This window comes from Dromiciops gliroides, chromosome 2 (assembly GCF_019393635.1).
Source record: "Dromiciops gliroides isolate mDroGli1 chromosome 2, mDroGli1.pri, whole genome shotgun sequence".
In the NCBI taxonomy this organism is placed as follows: Eukaryota; Metazoa; Chordata; class Mammalia; order Microbiotheria; family Microbiotheriidae; genus Dromiciops; species Dromiciops gliroides.
Window position 1 is genome coordinate 531,699,719 of NC_057862.1, and position 21,037 is coordinate 531,720,755.

Consider the following 21,037-nt stretch of genomic DNA (forward strand, 5'->3'; position numbering starts at 1 on the left):
CCACCTGGGAGAGGTTGTCCCTCCAAGACCTGTCAGGCCCTGGGGCCCCGCCTCTCGCCTTCCACCTCCTCTCTCTATTTTCCCTCCCTCCCCCACCCAGACCCGCTCCCCCTCCACCCCCACCCCACTCCCAGCCCCTCTTGGCCCTCGCACTTCTCCCTCTCCTCCCCCTCCTTACTCTCCCCCCTCCCTACTCCCCTTGGGGGCCGGCCTCCGAGCATTGTACTCACATCCGGGGGTTGCGTTTTGCTTTAGTGCTAAGCGTAATTAACCCGGAAAAAAGGGCCGAGAGACCAGAGAGGGGGAGGGGGAAGAAGGAGGAGGAGGAGGAGGAGAGACAGAGATACAGATAGAGACAGAGACACTGACAGTTCTAGGGACGAGGGAGATTGGCCGGGATATAGAGAGATTTGGACAGTGAGAGGGGAGAAGAGCCAATTGGCAAACCCCGATGTGAAGCAGCCGGAGATCCCCGGGCCCCCTGCGCAGCGGGGTAAGTTGAGGCTCCTGGATAGGAGGAGGAGGGCTCGGAGGGGCGCCTGGACACCTAGCACAGGGAGCAGGCGAGGGCCAGGGCCGCCGAGGCTGGGGCACGGGAGAGGTTGGCTTGCTCGGAGTTGGCATCGGTATGTTTGGCGGTGGGAGTGCGTGTGCAGGGGTCGTCACCGCTTTCCCCTCGCGCGGGTCAGGGCGTCCTACAGCTCTCTGAGACTGTTTGCAACAAGTGCCCGGCCTCTCTAGCCCAGCTCCCCTCTCCCCCCAAATCCGAGCGCAGTTTAGAGTGGCCGGGGAGTTGGAAGCAGGGGCATGGCTGTTCTGTCTTTTCTCACCGCGAAACGTTGGGCCAACCTAGTTTTAGGGATGGGGGGTTAGGATGGTTGGGGAGCCGGGGTGGGGAGCGTACGGGCTCGCCTGGACCTAGACCCATGCTCAGGAGCGTTGGGGGGTTTCCCCGTCGTCTCTGCGAGAACCATCCCCCTCCTCTTCTCTCCCTGTAATCCTAGGGCTTTCCAGTTGGGAGACGCTGCTCAGTCTCGTTGACCCCACGGAGTTTGGGGGATGGTTTGGGTGGCAACTCAGCACAGAACTGGGAGAGGGGGTGGCTTGCTCATTGCTGGTTCTATGAAACTGTGCATCTCGGAGGAAGGCTGCGACGTGTCTTCCCTAAACTTTGTATCCTTCCCAACCTCAGCGCCTAGTAGAGTGTCTACCCACAGAAGCAGTTTAATGTTTGTTAAATGAAAGTCCACCTTCCCCCATCTCAGCCCATCCCCAGCTGCTGTCGAACGGTTCAACTGCTTTTCTTCTGTCAAATCCTTCCTTACTCTACTCCTTGCCCCACCCCCATCCCCACATTGGGCTCCAGTGCAGCTCTTGGGGCCCGGCTGGAATGCATCCTTGCACCTTGTCTCGAGGACAGTTCGGGAAGAGATCAGCACCTCTCTTTCATCAGGCCAGCCGCTGTCCTGCTCTTTCTCCCTCAGTTGCCTTCTGTCTCCCATCCCCTCCACTCCCCCCCTGCCCAATAGCGCTCTGCAGTAAAGTAAGATGCCTGGGCATGTCCTGGGAAGTAGGAGCAGCAGCAAGGTCTTGGCCACTGTCTTATCTCAGGGACTGGGACTATCAGGGGTAGTGGTTCCAAGCCTCGGTTCATACAATAGTGAATAATAATAATAACTAACACACACATCGATTTAAGCTGTGCACAGGGCTTTAGATATGTTACCTCACAACAACCCTGTGACGTAGGGGCTTATTATTATCCCCATTTTCCAAATGCCAAAAAATATTTGAGGCTGGCACATCCCTCTGCTGACTGGCCATTATCAGTACACCCACCCTCCTCTTCTCCAAGACTTTGCCTATGAAGTTATACTTCCTTCCTATACTTCTCGAAGAGTTTGGGTACAGGATGTCCCTATGATCTTGTTCCTCTCTCCTCCTTTCCGATGTGGAACTAAAACCGTGGATTTGCATGGGATACTAATGAAAGAGAAGAGGAAGGAGAGGAAGGGGGGCAAGCATGGTATGCAGTAGCAAGAGCCTTGGATTTGAAGTCAAAAGACTTGAAATTCTGACATTGCTCTGGATTAGCTATGTGACTTTGGGCAAGTCATTTCCCCATCCTTCTCTAGGTCTTCATTTCTTATGGGGAAAAAAAATGATGGCGTTGGACCAGCTGATTTCTAAGGCTTCTTACAATTAGTTGTATTTGCAAGTATCTTCCCTGTGGGTTCAGTTAAAATATGCATTTGTCCAAGTCCCTCTTTCTTCTCCAAGGTTGGGATTCTTAGAGTTGGAAGGGACCCTAAGTCACCTAGTCTAACTGGTATCTGAGAGGCATCCTTGAGAGGAAACATCTAACCTCTACTTAAAGATCTACATCATACGGAATCCGGAGGCAGTTTATTTCACTCTTGGGTAGTCCTCACCATAGGGACATTTCCTTTTTTTTTTTTTTTTTGCAGGCAGTGAGGGTTAAGTGACTTGCCCAGGGTCACACAGTAAGTGTCAAGCGTCTGAGGTCACATTTGAACCCAGATCCTCCTGAATCTAGGGGCAGTGCTTTATCCACTGCGCCACCTAGCTGCCCCCCCCATTTTCCTTAGATTAGGTGTGATGTGTGCCTCTCTGTAACTCTCGCCCATTTTCTTCTGTTCTACCCTCTGAGGCCAAGGAGGACAAAGCTAGCCCCTCCTCTACATGACAGCTTTCAAACACCTTAATTGTATCCTTCTTCAGTCTTCTGCATGTCAAACATCCTCAGTTCCTTTAATAGAGTCTCATATACACTGGTTTGGTGTTCCCTTGCCATCCTGGACACCCTCCTCCATGTGTATTCAAGCTTGTCAATGGTCTTCTTAAAATGTGGCACCTGTAGGAGAAAAATTTGCAACTAGAAATCTTATAAAAACAAATGTTGAAAACAACCTCTACATGTAACTAGAAAATAATAAAATACTTTTATGATTAAAAAAATGTGGCACCTGTAACTAGATAAAATATGGCAAATGTGCTCTTACCAGGATAGGGTCAATGGGACCGCCATCTCCTTCACCTTCTTTCTTTTCCATTGCTTATAGCCAGTTCCACAGAGAGAGGGTAGTAAAAGACTTGAAGACAGATGAATCTCCTTATAGTATGCATTAAAGTTGTATCAGCCTCATCAGACATTAAGCATCTACACATATAGGCTCCCTTCAGGGTTGAGTATTCAGGCTTTTCCCTGGTGATCCATGACATAGCCTTCCGTACTTTTCCCAGATACTTTATCTGGTAGCCAGACCTTTTTGAGACTTGCCTTGCAAAGGTCACCTTAGACCCATTGTCATATTTTTTTTAGCTCTTCCCACTTTGTACATGGAACTATTAGTGCTAATTTTAGCTAGCCTGATTGTTTTCATCTCATCTAAAGATGCTTATTTTCCAAAATTGAGCCCCCCAAACTGTAGGCCCAGGCCTGCCAATATGAATTCTGTAGGCAAGGAAAATGTTAGGGGAAGAGACTCATTGTAGGTGCCTCAGGAAGTAGAGAGAGTGAGGTTTGGAAAAGTAGGGAGTAATGTGGGATAGTGGAAAGGGGGTTCAGCTCAGAGTGGCCTGGCTCCAATGCTGACAAGTTCTGTGAGTTTCCTCAACTTGTAAAGTGTATACTTTCCGGGGTTGTTTCAGATAAAGTACTTCGCTGTCTTTAACCCCCTTTAGAAAGGGGAATTAACAGCTAAGCCTTCCTAACCCATCATTCTAGCTTATAGTGCATCTTATCAAGTGTCATTCCTGGGGCACCCAGAGGACCTGTGCTATGTAGCTGCTTTGGTTAAGCATTCACTTGGCATTTTGTTCATTTCCTCAGGGTCCAGGTAACCAAACAGATAGGTCTTTGTCTCCTGGGTAGAGGTAATTTCTTCCAACTCCTGAGACCATTTTCGCTATAGACCTTCAAGGGGCTTGGTCCAACAATTTACATGACCTGGGCAGGGCAGGGCAGGGCTGGGCTGGGCTGGGGCTGGGCTGGGCTGGGGCTGGGCTGGGCTGCGGCTGGGCTGCTTCTGCCTCCCCTCAGCTCTTCTGCAAAGTGTGCAAGTGGTTTTGATTACCTCACTTGCCATTTCCTATTTTGCCTTGCTGAGCTACTTGGGTCTGTGCTCATCTGCTGAGTTAGGCTTTAGGATGAAAGGAAGCAAGCAAGGGAAATAATATAAGACATCAGGGTAAGACCTGCCAAAGCTCTCTGCATCTCTTCTGCTGAAAGCCCATGTTGGGTGCCATGGATTATAGGGTTGTAGGTTTAGGGATGGAAGGAATCTTAGAGATCCAATCTAGCCCCATCAGAAAAGAAGTTGTGACTTGCCCACGGTCATGTAGCTAGTAAGTGCCTAAGGCAGAATTTGAACCCAAGTCTTCCAGATTCCAAGTCCAGCACTCTTATGCACTACACCAGTCTCCATCTGGAGGACAGGTTGTTTGGGGGTGGAGTGGGAGGGATGGGTCTTGTCCACCCAGACAGAAGTGTCACAGTTGTTGCCATGAGAGAATCCTGGTGTACTAGTAAAAAAGGCAGGATTGGGAGTCAGAAAACCTGGGTTGGTTCTGCTGCTTGTTACTTTATTTCCTTCTGTCTCAGTTTCTCATCTGTATAAGGGAGTTGGGAAGGGCTTACCTAGAAGGCCCCTCCTAGCTCCAAGTCTTTGAGCCTATCATCTTAGAGGGTTTCTTAACCTGGGGCTCATCTGCCAAATGATTTATGGGAAGATTTGGGGATGGGGGGGCAGGTGTCTGTGAACTTGAATGGAATATATACATCTTTATTTCAATGTCATTGAAATTCCTTTGTAATGCTATGTATTCTCTTTTATCCTTTTAAAAATGGCATTTTATGAAGGGGTCCATAGGCTTCACCCAACTGCCGGAGGGGTCCATGATACAAAAAAAGTTAAGAACCCTAAATCTAGTCCAACAAATTCTCTGGGCTTGTTTGCTTATCCATAAAATAACATTACATAGATGTTAAGTATCAGCCTGGTTTTGAAGCCAAATCCTCTGATTTGACAGACAGCAGTTTTTCTTTTTGTAGGCACCCAGGGTTAAGTGACTTGCCCAGAGTCATACTGCTAATAAATTTCTGCACCACCTAGCTGCCCCCAAATCTAGTGCTTTTTCTCCTCAACCACACTCAAGGAACCCGGGCTAAATCTCATCTTCAACTCATCTCATTTTCTCTTCTCTACCTTTGTGATGTCTGTCTATTTTAACCCATATATAGCTTGTTTGTGTATAATAGTTTACATGTTGTCTCCCCCATTAGACTGTGAGCTCCTTGAGGGTGGGGACTGTCTTTTTGCCAGTGTGGCAAGACAAAATGTCTGGCACAGAATAGGCACTTAATGAATCTTTATTGACTGACTGACTTTGAGTAAGTCACTTTTCCTATTTGGCCCCAGTCTCTTCATGAATTAACGGAAAAGCATTTATTAAATGCCTACTATGCGCCAGGCACTGTGCTATAGAATACAAATATGGGGCAGCTAGATGGTGTAGTGGATAGAGGACCAGCCCTGGAGTCAGGAGTACCTGAGTTCAAATCCAACCTCAGACACTTAACACTTACTAGCTGTGTGACCCTGGGCAAGTCACTTAACCCCAATTGCCTCACCAAAAAAAAAAAATTAAAATAGAATACAAATACAAAAGAGAGTCTCTGCCCTCAAAAGAGCTCCCAGTTCTTTTTTTTAAATAACTTTTTTTGTTATTCTGAACTTAACAAACATCAAATATGAACATTTTCGTATGAAAGAACAGAAAAAGAGCTTGTATATGAAACCATGAATCTCTGTTACATACAGCTAGGTTTTTTAAAGTATAAATTTTTTGGGGGGGGGTTCAGGGAAAGGAGGGTTAAGTGACTAGCCCAAGGTCACACAGCTAGTGTCAAGTGTTTGAGGCTGGATTTGAACTCAGGTCCTCCTGACTCCAGGGCTGGTGCTTTATCCACTGCGCCACCTAGCTGCCCCCTAAAGTATACATTTAACATTAATTTCAAAGCTGTCCTACTTGTTTGTGTCTCCCTCTGAAATTCCAATAAAAATTTTAAAACATGCTTTAATGACCCTCTTTTCTTCTTTTTTTTTTGGTATCATTATCACAAGCCCCATTCCCGTCACTACTCCCCCTCCCAGTTTTTTCTTTAAACGTTCCCTTGTAACAAATAAGGATAGTTAACTGTTGGCCATGTCTGATAATATACATCTCATTCAGCTCCTCAAGTATATCTTTTTTTTTTTGTCAGGGGCTAGGTAGCATGCTTTGACACTAGTCCTCTGGCTGATCATTATAGATACTTCCTAGCTTTGTGACCCTGGGCAAGTCACTCAACCTCTGCCTGCTTTAGTTTCCTCACCTGTAAAATTGGGATAATTATAGTACCTACTTCCCAGGGTAGTTATGAGGATCAAATGAGATAATAATTATAAAGTGCTTAGCACAGTGCTTGATACATAGTAAGTGATATATGTTAGCTGTTATTCTTATTATTAACCATAATTCTTTTTTTCCCTTTTTTTTTTTTTTTTTTTGCAGGGCAAGGAGGGTTAAGTGACTTGTCCAGGGTCACACAGCTAGTGTAAGTGTCTGAGGTCAGATTTGAACTCAGGTCCTCTTGAGTCCAGGGCTGGTGCTTTATCCACTGTGCCACTTAGCTGTGCGCCCTGAACCATAATTCTTTTTTTTTTTTTTTAATGAGATATTTTATTTTTTCCATTACATGTAAAGATAGTTCTCAACTTTTGTTTATACATGCTTTACAATTTCAGATTTTTCTCCCTCCCTCCCCTCCCTCCCCCCTCCCCTAGACAGCAGGCAATCTGGTATAGGTTATATCTATATATCTCTATACGTATACATATAGATATATATATATACACACACATATATATATACACACATAATAACATTAATCCTATTTCTGCATTAATCCTGTTACAAGAGAAAGAATCAGAGCAGTGATGCGAAACCTCAAAATAGAGAAAAAAAAACAACAGCACCCAAAACAAAAGAAATAATATGCTGAACCATAATTCTTAAGTCTTTCACTACAGGGTTGTAATCATTGTGCAAATTGATCTTCTCACTTTGCTCTGCTGAGGTTCATACAAGTCTCTGGATAGCAACAAATCTGTCCCTTTCTTCACTTCTTACAGCACAATCATATGCCACTACATTCATAGACTATAGAAGGAGCTTCCATTCTAATGGGGGTAGACTACACTTATGCAGGAGTGGTGGTGAGGGAAGGGAGTTTTGTTCTGGGGTATCATGGGCATTGTAGGCAGATGGCAAGATTGTTGGGATGGAAGGCAGGATGGGATAGGAGATAGTGTGCTGGTTGGGTTTGTACTTTACAAAGCAATGATTCCTGTCTTCCTCTTCCCCCTTTCCAAAGCTAAGTGGGTTGACTCTTCTAGGAACTGGGGTAGAGAGTAGGGATAGGGATGTATTCTGTATTCAGTGGGAGGTGCTGTCAGATGGCACAGGTCAACGGCTGGATGGAATTTGAATCACAATCTGATAAAATGAAGGGGTTGGATTAGATTATTTTTCAGATCCCTTCCAACTCTAACAATCTGTGGTTCTATGAATACTTTTAGAAGAGTTTCTTGGGATCTATTAGCACGTTTTGCACCTTTGGTTGCCCTGTTTTCTCTTTAGTCTTAGGCCTTTCCAGCTTTTGGGAGGTTATCTTTTTCATCTTGAAATTTTTTTTCATTGTGAATCAATAAGCATTTATGAGTGCCTACTGCATTCCAGGCATTATGAATGTAACAGTCTCAAAGGGAAAAAAATGTCTTGAATAAAGCCCAAATATAACCATATGTTCAGAACTAGTTATATTTTTTTTAAAAGAATTTGTACTTTTACCTAAAAATAATGCCTTATTTACTCTTGTCTCATTCTGATGTGTCTTTCTGCATACATGTAAAGTTTTATGGATTTGATTTCTTTAATGTAATTGTTATTGGTGTATACTAAAAGGAATACTGGATTTAGATTCAAAGGACCTGGGTTGGAATCCCAGCTTTGCTACTTACTAGTTATTTTAAAATGTTTGAGGTTTCCTATTATGAGAGTCTTAACATTGTGGTCTCTGGATCTCATACCAGCTTGAGTCCTAAGCTTTGGGCTGCTGTGGACTTTTTTGCTTCAAGTGTGTGTTGGCCTGGGAGGGGACCAGCTGAGATAAAGGAGGGAGGGAAGTAAGGCCCTCCTGGCCCACATCTTCCTTGCAGCTCTTGAGAAACACAATAGTTGACATGCAAAGTTCAGACAGGCTGTCCCAACAGATTATATCCAAATTTGGCCAACAGATGACTGGGTGGCTCCTTGCTGTTGCCAGCCTCCTGACGTATTCTCTACTGTGTGGAGTTCTAGGGAGCCTTCCATGGGGAGGCTGATTAATTCAGTAGCGGTCACGGTGACGTTAAATTTTAGAATTCTGTTCACCTTCTAATTCTTTTTTTTTTCACTCTATTGGAGTATTAGGATTCTAGAGCTGTAATGTATAAGGGTTAAAAAAGAAAAGGAAAAAAAAGAAATCTCCTTGAGTAGGTGAAGAAGCCAATTCAGCTCATGCTAAATCCACTTTATAGTTTGTGGTCTCTGTGTGTGATCCCCTTCTATGTTCACACTGATTGAAGAACTTTTAAGACCTGTCCCATGTGCATGAGTTGGATACAGACCCAAGAAGGATAAGCAGCTTCATAGGTTGAGACTTCAGTCAGCATGCATAGAAACTGTTTAGCTGCCTTAAAAAAGATTTTTTTTTTTACCACCTTTGGCCACACTAACCAGCACTTCTACTTCCTCTTGACCCAACTACTGGTGCTCAAAGAGCATGAGCACATGCAAATTGGGAAAAACACTCAAAGTTCAGTTAGTGCTACCTAGCTTGACATTTAAGGACTACCAACACCTGGCCTATCTTCCCTATGCAACTTTAGGTCCCACAACTCATCAGCATGAATTCTCTGTTCTAGACAGACCAGTCACCTCATCATCCCCTCATATGTCGTCCTCATCTTTATTTTTTCCCCTCCTGGATTTCTTTCCTTATTGCATATCATGAAAAGAATGCTGCAATGGGAGTTAGGAGACCCGGGTTTTAGTCTCAGCTCTGCTTTATCATTTCAGACAAATCGCTTTCTCTCTCTGGGAAGGGAATCACTTTCCTTATGTGTAAAAAATGAGAAAGTTGGATTGGTGATCTCAAAGGGCCCTCCTAGTTCTGTCATTCTATGATTTCATAGATGTGAGCTGTTATTATTGCTAATACGAATTATTATTGTTACATTCTCATCTTTATGTTAGATGGAGCTCAGATAGAAATGGTCTTGGAACAGGTCAGTATTCTGGTATTATTCTTTTATGTTTAGGATTCAGCAAACAGTTATCCTGGTGGACAAAGTGATTGATATTTTTTTTTGGGGGGGTAATTGAATAAAGGAATTGAGACGCAGTATCATCCTCTGTCGGCTTACTGAAACTGCAACTCTAGTAACAGACAGGATGACAGGGATGGTATATACTTCCTTCCGTTATCAGATTTTGATTTCTTATGCTAGGTTTCTCTATTTCTGCAAGCTTTTCATTCAATATGGCTCGGATATTATGAGAATTTGGTATGGCAGCATCTATTATAAAAACATTGTCAATTTTTTGTGGGTTATATTATGTCTGGGTGATTATGGGCAATTATCTGTGATAATGCTCTTGGTCCAATACAGTTTATTTGTTGAGTTCACAAGGATAATTTGAGGTTTGTATTTGTAGTATGTTGTTTTGTTGTCTTTTAATGAAGAATATCAAGCCTATCCATGGTATGTAATTTTGGCCATTTGATTATATCTTTCTAGGTTTTTGGTAGTTTTGCTAAATATTTGCAGTCTTCAGTAACATGCTTACTGCTTCCTTGCAAAGTCTACATGATCAATGTTGGGGCTTTTTTTGTTTTTGTTTTGTTTTTTTGTTTGTTTGTTTGTTGTTGTTGGGTTTTTTTTAGTGAGGCGATTGGGGTTAAGTGACTTGCCCAGGGTCACACAGCTAGTAAGTGTCCAAGTGTCTGAGGCTGGATTTGAACTCAGGTCCTCCTGACTCCAGGGCCAGTGTTCTATCCACTGCACCACCTAGCTGCCTCCGTTGGGACTTTTTAAGAGTGAGCTTTCTGTACTTTCTGTTAGCAATGACTTCATCCTATATTGCTCCCATGAACCCCTCTTTTTCTGATAACAAATCCACCTGATGCAGCCACTTAAAAATTCAGTGCTTCTTGTTACTGGTTGAATTCATGTGGATGTCACCCAAAAGGTTATGTTCTTGGATTTTAGCTATTTCTTAGACTCCATTTGGGGGTAATCCGGTCACATTTAGTAACTCTAGTAGCAAATGTCTCTTATCAGCCTTTACTATTTCTTTGGTCTATTTACTTGGGAAATATTTCTGTAAATTTTCAATCTATCAGTTCTCTTCATTTTTGAGAAGGAAGTGGGTTTTGTTTGTTTTTTTTTGTAGCTACCTTGGAATAGTAGAATTATTATTCCTTTTGTTTTTCTCATAATTTTCAATTTACTTCAGCTAAAAACAGTCCTGGGAAAAGTAGATATCTTGTTATTACTCTTTTATATACTTAACGTTCTGTGGACTATTGCACAGGTGGGCAAAATAACTGTTTTTTGTAACCGAATATAAGTATTTGGATGTAAATTCATCTTTTGCAAGCTCACTAAAAGCATCTTTGGATCAACTCTAATAGCCAAGAAGAAATAGGAATAATATGTAGCTCTTCCTGTTCCCACATAGTTTTAATATCTTTCACCAGGTCTTTCTGTTTGGAAAGCTTTTAATTCCACATAGCTTAAGTATTATGAATATTTAATGCTGCAACATCTATTAAAAACATTGTTCTTAAAACCTATGCAGCTAAGAATAGAAGGAATGCAGAAAACTGGGGGAAAACTTTCCTGACCATCTCTCAGGTAGGATGTGTTTGGGTTGGAATACTGCTGTGGTGTAGGAAATGATGAGCTGGTTGATTTAGAAAACCATGGAAAGACGTGACCTTAAGAAGGAAGAAGCTATCCATCTTCAAAGAAACAGATGTCGAGTGGAAATAAACATAGTACAGTCTTACATAAATGTGGATGAGTTTTTATGTATGTATATATATATATTTGTGCATGCTTATAGATATCTATGTAAATTATATATACCAGTGCTTAATTGTAGTCTTCTTTGGGGGGGTAGGAGGGGATAAAATAAGAAGTTCACAGCAGAGAACAAAAGAAAACCTACAAGGAAGCAAAGAAAAGCTGGGCAGCTTTGAAAACAATGCGTAGTATTATATAGACTTTCTTGAAATAGAAATTTATTGTTTATATTGAATCCTCTCTTATGTTCTACCATGTACGTGGTAGTGGGTTTTTTTGTTCTTTTCTTATTTTCTATTTAAGTTTAAAATAAATTTTTTTAATTTCCCAAAATCTTTTTAAAAAGAAAAAGAAAAAATTGTTCTTAGATTTTTATAGATCTGGCAACTGTTGGCAACGGTTTTGTCTGAAATATTGCTCTAATTCCAGTACAATTTATTTGTTGAATTCTCAAGGATACTTTGAGGTATTTATAGTATGGAGTTTTGTTATCAGCTAGTTTATGAAAGATAGTGAGTTTCTGCTTTATAATTCTAATCTTTGGATTATGTCTTGCTTAGGTATTTAGTCCTTTTGCAACCTGCAATGCTGTGTTGCTCAGTTTCTACCATTTCCTTATATAATCTTAATTATCAATAAGTTTGGGCCCCTTAAGAATAACCCATTTATAGGGGCAGCTAGGTGGCGCAGTGGATAAAGCACCGGCCCTGGATTCAGGAGTACCTGAGTTCAAATCCAGCCTCAGACACTTGACACTTACTTCCTATGTGACTCTGGGCAAGTCACTTAACCTCCATTGCCCTGCAAAAAAAAAAAAAAAAAAAAAAAGAATAACCCATTTCTAATTTTTTGTGGCAATAACCAGATCCTGAATTGTTATTATATATACCTCCATTTTGATGAACACATTTCCATGACTTAGCCACTCGTTCAAAGTTTCTTTGCCACATGTTGAGTTCATGTAGATGCCACTCAGAATATTTTGGGTCAGTTCTTAGATTTTAGGCATTTCATAGGCTCCATCTCAAAAGAAACCATTTTTAGTTAGTCAACAAATCTAGTAGTAGGTATTTATTTGTTAGCCTTCACTATCACTTGGTGAAATGATATTGGTTTATTCCCAGAGTATTTCTGTACATTAATTTTTTTTTTTTGGTGAGGCAATTGGGGTTAAGTGACTTGCCTAGGGTCACACAGCTGGTGATTGTTAAGTGTCTGAGGTAGGATTTGAACTCAGGTCCTCCTGAATCCAGGACCGGTGCTCTATCCACTGCACCACCTAGCTGCCCCTATTTCTGTAGATTAATAATCTCCTTATCATATGTTCTGAGAACATCCATCAATCCTCTTCTTCATTTTTGACAATGAAATGTTCATATTTCTATACCTGCCTTAGAGTGATGTTAATATTATACCGATTTTTGTTAGCATACTTTAGAAATCTTGTCATTTTTTATTTTAAAGCTCAAATTCAATTCAGTTTAAAAATATTTAAAGCACCTACTATGTTCAAGTGTAGCACCCACTCCACCTCCCCAGTTTACATTTGCATTGGCTGAGGTCACATGATCAGATAGCCGCAGAGCTGGGCTTAGAACCCTGGTTGGCTTACCAATTCTATTTTAACTGTGTTTGCTGAATTGATCAAAGTACTGTCACCCCTTGAGGAAGGAACTCTCTCATTTTGGTGTTTGTGCCCCCAGTGGGGATATAAATGGCATGCAGCAGGCACTTAATAAATTGTTGATTGATATGAACTTCATGGTACATAGCTAAAGGGGCAGCTAGGTGGCACAGTGGATAGAGCACTGGAGTCGGGAGTACCTGAGTTCAAATCCGGCCTCAGACACTTTAACACTTAATAGCTGCGTGACCCTGGGCAAGTCACTTAACCTCAATTGCCTCACCAAAAAAAAAGTACCTAGCTAAGATGGCCCCTTTAATTTTCCATGGGTTTCTCCATGCATTTTGAGTTTAGCACTTATAAATGCTGTGGTATTTGTACTCTTGTTCATCAGGAGTGGTTCTGGGTACCGAGCTTATTATAGGATAGGCCACATTTACATAAGCCTTTACGGTTTACGAAAGTGCTTTCCTCTACTATAAACTTTATAAAGTAGATAGTAAAGTAGTTTCCTTACTTTGTAAGTGAGGAACTTGAGGCATCACATAGCTGGTGAATGTCAGACCCAGGTTTTGGTGGGTTTTTTTGTTTTTTTTTTTTAATTTCTAACTCCAGTGTATTATCCACTACACCATATGGCTTATAGACTATAGGCCCCCTTCTTTCAGGGACTATTTCATTTTTGTCTTTGTATCCCTAATGACTGGCACACAGGAGGTGCTTAATAAATGCTTACGAATACACTCTATCCCCCCCTCCCCCAAATGATACTGTAACTAACAAGTTTCCATCTGGTATATTTCCACCCCATATCAGTTAACCAGTGAATATTAGTTAACTCTCATAAAGGGATATTGTTTTAAAGGTATAACAAAGACAGAAGGTTAAAGTATCCCTCCCCAGCCCAGAGAGTACACTATCTCTCATACACATACAGGGTTCCTGGGGAAAGTGGTCTCAAACTCAAAGTATACTAAAGCACCCGTGGAGGAAACATGTTTGTCTTAGGAGTCCCTCTTACCTTGGGAGTTCTTGTCTTTCTTTATAGAATCCCAACCAAATTCACTTCTGGGTGTGACATAGCCCATGGACAAGCCATTCCCTTTCTTAGCTAGGCTGACTCCTTGAAGAATGAAATGTCTTAGGTGCTGGGTCAGCATATTGCTTCAATGGGTCAAGAAGTCACTTCTCAGATATGGCTTTTCAGTGGACTTGGCTACTGTTGGCTACCAGCTCTAGTGGTCTCTGGTATTGACTGGTGGCTTAGGGGAACTTCTGACTTTTGAAGTTCACAAGTTCATGACCTGATTCATTCCATCTCTGGATACTCATTCACCTAAGATCAAGAAAGAATCAATTCAAAGAAACAGGCACCGTGTATTCAGGGACACATAGCAGGCAACAGGGTGGGGAGATAAGGTAGTTTAAGTTGTTGTTCCTTCCCCAACCCAGAATCTCCTCACTCCCCTTACTTAAAAGCTATTGGGGAACAGAGAAGGACAAAAAAGAATGGCACCAACACATAGCACCAGCCCCTCGGTCACATATCTAGAAGATTCCACACGTTCGATTGGAACCAGGCAGAAAATCTTGTAGATACTCTAAGGATTGGGCTCTCATTGGCCAGCCTTCCCTCTTCCCATTACAAAAGGAAATATGCTTAGGAAAAGTTCTGATCTGACACAGGTTCTGGTGGCCCTCTCCCATCAACCACTTGCTAAGTTGGGAGGTTGGGAGGACTTACTATTTTCCATCCCTGTGTCTTCTCTGCCTTCACCTCTCTGGAGGTAGATGTTTAGAATTTTGTTCATTCCGTGTGTTTACAATAACAATAAAAACTCCTTGTGACCTCTTCTTTCTGACATTGTACTCCTCTTGTCCTTAGACTCTCTGCTCTCATCTGTCCTCCAGTATTTGCTCTCATGAGAATTTAAAAAAATCTAGTGGTATTGTGATCACTAGGTAATAGATGCTCTCAGACTTCCTTATTTATAGTTCTTGGCTTGTTTTCAGGGATTTGTTCTGAAATAGCCTATGACTTTTGGGGCTGTACAATTAGCAGTCCTCCACAGACCTGGTGGATTGGTCCACTTCTCTTCCCTCTCCCTTCCCCCTCCATGTGCGTCATCCCCACCCCCATCCTGTATATTGTAGGCAGCAGCTGAGTGAATTTACTTTTGCTCTCCTCTATTGCCTCAAACTCAGCCTGGCTGTGCTTCAACCTCTTTTATTTGGTGACATCATTTCCTGACCAACTTTCTCTAGCTAGAGATCAGCAGCTTCCTTGAAGTATCCCCTTTGCCCACCATTAAAGCCAATGTCCCTAGCTCCTACCCTAGTAGCATCTTTGTATTGGTCTAAGGTTTGCAAAGGGCTTTCCTCACAACAGCCATGGGAGATAGATAGTGTAAGTATTGTTGCCTTCACTTTATAGGCAAAGAAATTGAGGCTCCTAGATGTTGTAACCCAAGGTCACAGAGCCAGGACATTTCTCGGTCCAGTCTACTATTAAGATGAGTGCTCCTTCTGTTATATGATAGTTGATATGCACTCATTTACTGTACTGTGTCACCAATCAGGAAATCTTGTTTGGATACATTTGTGGGGGGGGGGGGGCTGGGCAATGAGGGTTAAGTGACTTGCCCAGGGTCACACAGCTAGTAAGTGTCAAGTGTCTGAGGTCGGATTTGATCTCAAGTCCTCCTGAATCCAGAGCCAGTGCTTTATCTACTGCGTCACCTAGCTGCCCCCTGGATACATTTTTAAAAAGAGATTTGTGTGTTGAACCTGAGACCTTAAAAGCATATAATCTTCAATTTGGAAGGAACTTCAGAAATCCTGTAATCCAAACCTGACCTGGGTTAGAATGGTTTGGGTTGTGTTTTTTGTTTGTTTGTTTTTGTTTGTTTGTTTTTAGAATGGTTTTGGTAGGACATTTCTTTTCTTTTTACTATATGCTACTTTTTCCCTTCCAGAAATTTTAGTCTCCAAGCCCTGATACTTCCTAGCTATATGACCTTGACCTAGTATTCAAATTCTCTCAGTTTCTTCATCTATAAAATGGGAATGTTTGCATTACTTGCTTTACAAGACACCCAAGGAAAATACTTTGTAAACTTTAAAGTTATGTAGAAATGTGAGGCATTTTTGTTATTCTCTGCCTTCTTAAATGAGGCTCAGAGAACTGGAGCATGCAAACCACCCCACTTTATTGATGATGGAGATAGTTCTGGCTTTCATTAATTATTGTATATCTGTCAGTTTACTTTTCAAATCTACTGCCTGTTGCTCAAAAGGGAAATGACACAGAGGACCCTCCTTCGTGATCTCAGCTCTTCCTGGCTTCCTTTCTTCATCTTTGCCAAGTTTCAGAGTCCAGAGGCTTGAAAATCTTTTCAGGAATGGGGAGGTGAACATCTAGGGTTTTTGCTCACAGTGCTGCTTAATCTTTGAATGTCCTTTTCCTTTCTCTTCCCTTGTTCAATTCCTAGAATGATTGACTCTCAAAGTTGGAAGGTGTAAATATCCACTAATTTTACAGGTGAGGAAACTGAGGCCCTTAAAGAGGAAAGAACTACCTAGGGCCACACAGCTAATAAATGGCAGAGCTGAGACTCAAAATCATCTCCTGACTCCAGCTTCCTCTTTCTTCCTTTGAACCTCATCTTGCTTGCAAAGGCCATATCCTCCATCAAGCCATCTCTGATTTCCCCTGATTAGTCTCTTGGGACCTCACAAAACTCTATTTTGTACGTCTTTATTTCATGTAGTGGGTAGTTTATTTCTTCTTCACACTTTAAAAAATATTATGGCTCTAATCATCAATAGACAGAAACAGTTTAATATATTTTTTAAAAATTTATTTTTTTGTTTAGAATTTTCCCCAAGTTACATTTTTTAACCTTTTTTTTTTTTTTGGTGAGGCAATTGGGGTTAAGTGACTTGCCTAGAGTCACACAGCTAGTTTAGTGTTAAGTGTCTGAGGCCAAATTTGAACTCAGGTCCTCCTGACTCCAGGGCCAGTGCTCTATCCACTGCGCCACCTAGCTGCCCCACCCCAAGTTACATTTTAATATTCAAAGAAGGAAAAGAGAATGGCATAAGAAACTGAACTTCTTAGCAGACAGTAGACATTAAAGTTACTTATGGTATGGATCTTATCTCCTTTATTAGACTAGACTAGCAGTTCTCAAACTTTTTGGTTTCAGGAGCCCTTTACAGTCTTAAAAATAATTACATACCCTCCCCCAAAGAACTTTTGTTTATATGGGTTTCATCTACTGTGATTTACAGTACAAGAAATTAAAATATCTTAGTATTTTTATGAAAATAGTTTTGACCTCCCCAAATCCTGAAAGGTCTTGGGGACTGCCATTGGCCCTTGGAACATACTCTGAGAACCAGTGGACTAGACTTTAAGATCCATGAGGGCAGGGCCAATTTCTTACCTAAATTTTGTATCTTCTTCAATGCTCTGCCTACAGTAGGAAGCAGCAAGCCCACAACTGTATACAGTCTCTTCTGAAGGCTGTCTAGAAACAGGCCTTGTGGTAGCTTCTACACTCTCCAGGACCCTAGGGATTTGTGCTACTGGTGGGATAGCATTTCCTGGATTGAAAGCTGCCAGGCCCAAGAGCTTGGAAAGAGCTTTAACTTAGACATGGTTGATTGTTTGTTTTGCTTTTTAAATGTGCAGGGAGAGAAGAAGTTCAGAAATACAGGCTCAGCTGCAGTCAGATTGTGACAGAGGTGAATTTTGTCTTTGGCAGGCTTCCGACTTTTCTTTTCAGCACCCTGGCTCCCTATAATAAAAATAGCTCTCGATTAAGTACTTTCCTCACAAGAGCCTTGTAAGGTAGATGGTTCAAATGTTATTGTCCCCATTCCGCGTGTGAATAAACTGAGATGCAGAGAGATCATGAGACTTGTCCAAGGTTACATAGCCCAGGAAGGGGTCCCTTCCAACAATAGGAAGCAGCAAACCTCAAACTGTATAGAACCTCCTCTGAAGACTTTCTAGATAAAGGCTTTAGTCAGTGGTAGAGCTGGGACTCCAGCCCAGGTAGATAGCTCTCCTGGCTCCAAATCCAGCATTCATTCCACTAAGCCATTGGGCTATTTACTGATATATTATGGCAAGGACCGAAGTACAAACCATCCCCCTTGTTAAATAATGCTCATCTGTCTGGTGTTTATTCCTCACCCTCCCACTTATTCTAGTTGGAGTTACCTTAGGCTATTCAGTCCTTTAAGGCATTAACTGATAAAAGGATTTAAGATGATACATCTTCTACAAGTATGTGGATTATTAAAATAAAAAATCATGGAATCTTGGGGCAGCTAGGTGGTGCAGTGAATAGAGCACCAGCCCTGGAGTCAGGAGTACCTGAGTTCAAATCCGGCCTCAGACACTTAACATTTACTAGCTGTGTGACCCTGGCTGGGCAAGTCACTTAACCCCAATTGCCTCACTAAAAAAAAAAAAAAAAAAAAAAAAGTCATGGAATCATAGGATGTTAGAACTGGAAGAGACCTTAGAGATTATCTAGTGCAGTGATATCAAATACAAATAGAAACTTAGAAAACCTTTAATTAACATTATCTCTGTTGTATTGTATTTTTATTTATTTTGTTAAATATTTCTCAGCTACATGGCAGTGTTGCTGCTGGTGGAGAGTTTGACACCTCTGATCCAATGGTCTCATTTTACAGATGTGGAAACTGGCCCAGAAAAGGGAAGTGACTTACCTCAGCTCTCATAGCTATTTAAGAGCAGAACTGGGACTCCAGACTTAACCTTTTGACTCAGAGCCAATGCTCTTTCCAATCTATCAATGAGGAAAGACCTATGTAGTGTTTGAAGACACCATGCCAGTGGTGTGAAAGGTATTTTGGGACAGGTGTCTTTCCAGTTGTCTCTTGAATTATGCCAATGAAGGGGAATGCCTGGAAATGATGAGATTTTAAGTGTCTTAAATCGGGGATGTCCAAAGTGTCTAGATAAATAGTATAGTAGTGGTGTGAATTAGGGAAGGAAGGAATGAAAATGTTTAGGTATAATAGTAGATCCTTAAATTTAGAATGAGTTTTTCTTCTTATTTTACTAGATGCTACATTATTTTTTCTTTTCATTCAGCAAACATTTATTAAGTCTTCTTTTGTACAAAACACTATTTTAGGCTGGGGGGAGATATAAAGTTTACATAAGACATGATCCCTTCCCTCATGGAACTAGTCTGGTAGGTTGATAAGATACATATATAGCTAACATATAAATACATAATAGTACATGGTAAGTTCATTAAACAGGTGGAAAACAAGGTGTGTGAAGTCTAATATAGAAGGTCATTGTTGAAATTGAAGATGAAGGAAGATTTCGTAGAGGAGATAAATTTGAATTGAATTCTAAAGACCTGAGTTCAAATCTGTCCTCAGCCTCTTATTAGCCATGTGGCACTGGGCAAGTCACTTAGCCCTGTTTGCCTTATTTTCCTCATCTGTAAAAGGAACTGGAGAAGCAAATGGCAAACCATTCCAATATCTTTGCCAAGAAAACCCCAAATGGGGGTCACAAGGAATGGGGCATAACTGAAATGACTGAACAACAACAGTAAAACTAAAGGATGAGTAAGAATTCAATTAAGTGAAGGGAGGAAGGAAATTCCTGTTCAAGAGGTCAAAAAGTCCAGGGTTTGTTCCTCAGTTTGGAGCTAGAGAACCTGGGTTCAAATCCCAGCTCTGCTGTTTACTTCTTGAATGACCACAGATAAGTCATTTTAGCTCTCTAGGTCTCAATTTTCTGATCTATAAAAGGAGGTGATTGGATTAGATGAGCACTACAGTCCCTTCTTTTTTTTTTTTTTTGGCAGGTCAATGGGGGGTTAAGTGACTTGCCCAGGGTCACACAGCTAGTAAATGTCAAGTGTCTAAGGCCGGATTTGAACTCGGGTTCTCCTGACTCCAGGGCTGGTGCTTTATCCACTGAGCCACCTAGCTGCCCTGTCCCTTCTTATTGTAGGTTTTTTTTGACAGCTGATTATCATAAGAGGTATCCAGTTTAGCTAGAAAGTAGAATGAGTAGAGAGGAGTTATAGGAGAGAGGCTGAAAAGATCTCATGGTGTACTAGATTGTGGAGGACTTTGAATGATGAGGTAAAGAAGTTTGGAATCTACTTGGATGAGTTATAGGGAGCCCCTGAAGATTTTTGAGCAGAGAAGTGGCCAGAACTATATGTAAGAAAGGCCAGAACTATGAAAAGGGTTTGCCTGGTTGCGGATCATGAAGTTTGATTTCAACCTTGCTAACTTCCTCCCTCCCACACACATACCCCAAATTGTTTTATAGATGATCTTGAGTTTTTTCTTTTTCTTTTATTCCAACCTTAATAGTATTTTATTTTTTCCAGTTCCATGTAAAGATAGTTTTCAATATTTGTTTTTATAAGATTTTGAGTTCCAAATGTTTCTCCTTCTCTCCCTTCCCTCCTCCCTCCCCAAGATAGAAAGCAATCTGATACAGGTTATAAATGTACGATCACATTAAACATATTTCTGCATTTGTCATGTTGTGAGAGAAGAAGAATCAGAACGAAAGGGAAAAACCTCAAAAAAGAAAAACAAAAAACAAAAAAAAGTGACATAGTATGGTTCAATCTGCATTCAGATTTCACAGTTCTTTTTTCTGGATTTTCCATCAAGAGTGCTTTGGAATTGTCTTGGAAGAGCTAAGTCTATCACAGTTGAGATGATACTGAGTTTTCTACCTTTTTTTTTTTTTTTGATGATACTGAGTTTTAATAAAATGAAGACTGGGGCTTTTTAGAGTGGGAAAAGTAGTCAGAAAACATGAAGACTGGGATATACGGAGAGGAGGCAGTGCCATACTTTTTTCTTTGATGACAATAGGGAATTTTATAGTATAAATGTGTAGATGACTCTTAGGTTTCTTCCAACCCTAGCAGACAGGATACTTTTCTTAGTTCCTCCCACCCAGTCCCAGTTTCTGCCTAACCCCATGGTAACTAGAGAAGAGTTAGGAAGTATTCTGCCCTATCCCCAGCCCACCCCCACCTCCACCCCCACCCAATGGACTAGGGAAGGGTTTGGGAAAGGATAACAAGTTGAAGGGGCAAAGTGACAGATTTTTTCTTTTTTAAACTGTCGCTCTCTTTTAATTGCTCAGAGGCCAAGGTTCAACTAGAATGAACCAAGAACAGAC

At 41.5% G+C, this 21,037-nt stretch overlaps 1 protein-coding gene across 2 annotated transcripts in view; it reads left to right on the forward strand.

The window, feature by feature from the left end:
- Positions 1-216: 216 nt before the first annotated feature.
- Positions 217-21,037, forward strand: part of PLEKHA2 (pleckstrin homology domain containing A2) — a 129,600-nt gene continuing 108,779 nt past the window's right edge. For both annotated transcript variants that reach the window (XM_043989429.1, XM_043989427.1), the window contains exon 1: positions 217-493. The gene's annotated coding sequence lies outside the window, so the exon portion shown is untranslated. The remainder of the gene's footprint in view (positions 494-21,037) is intronic.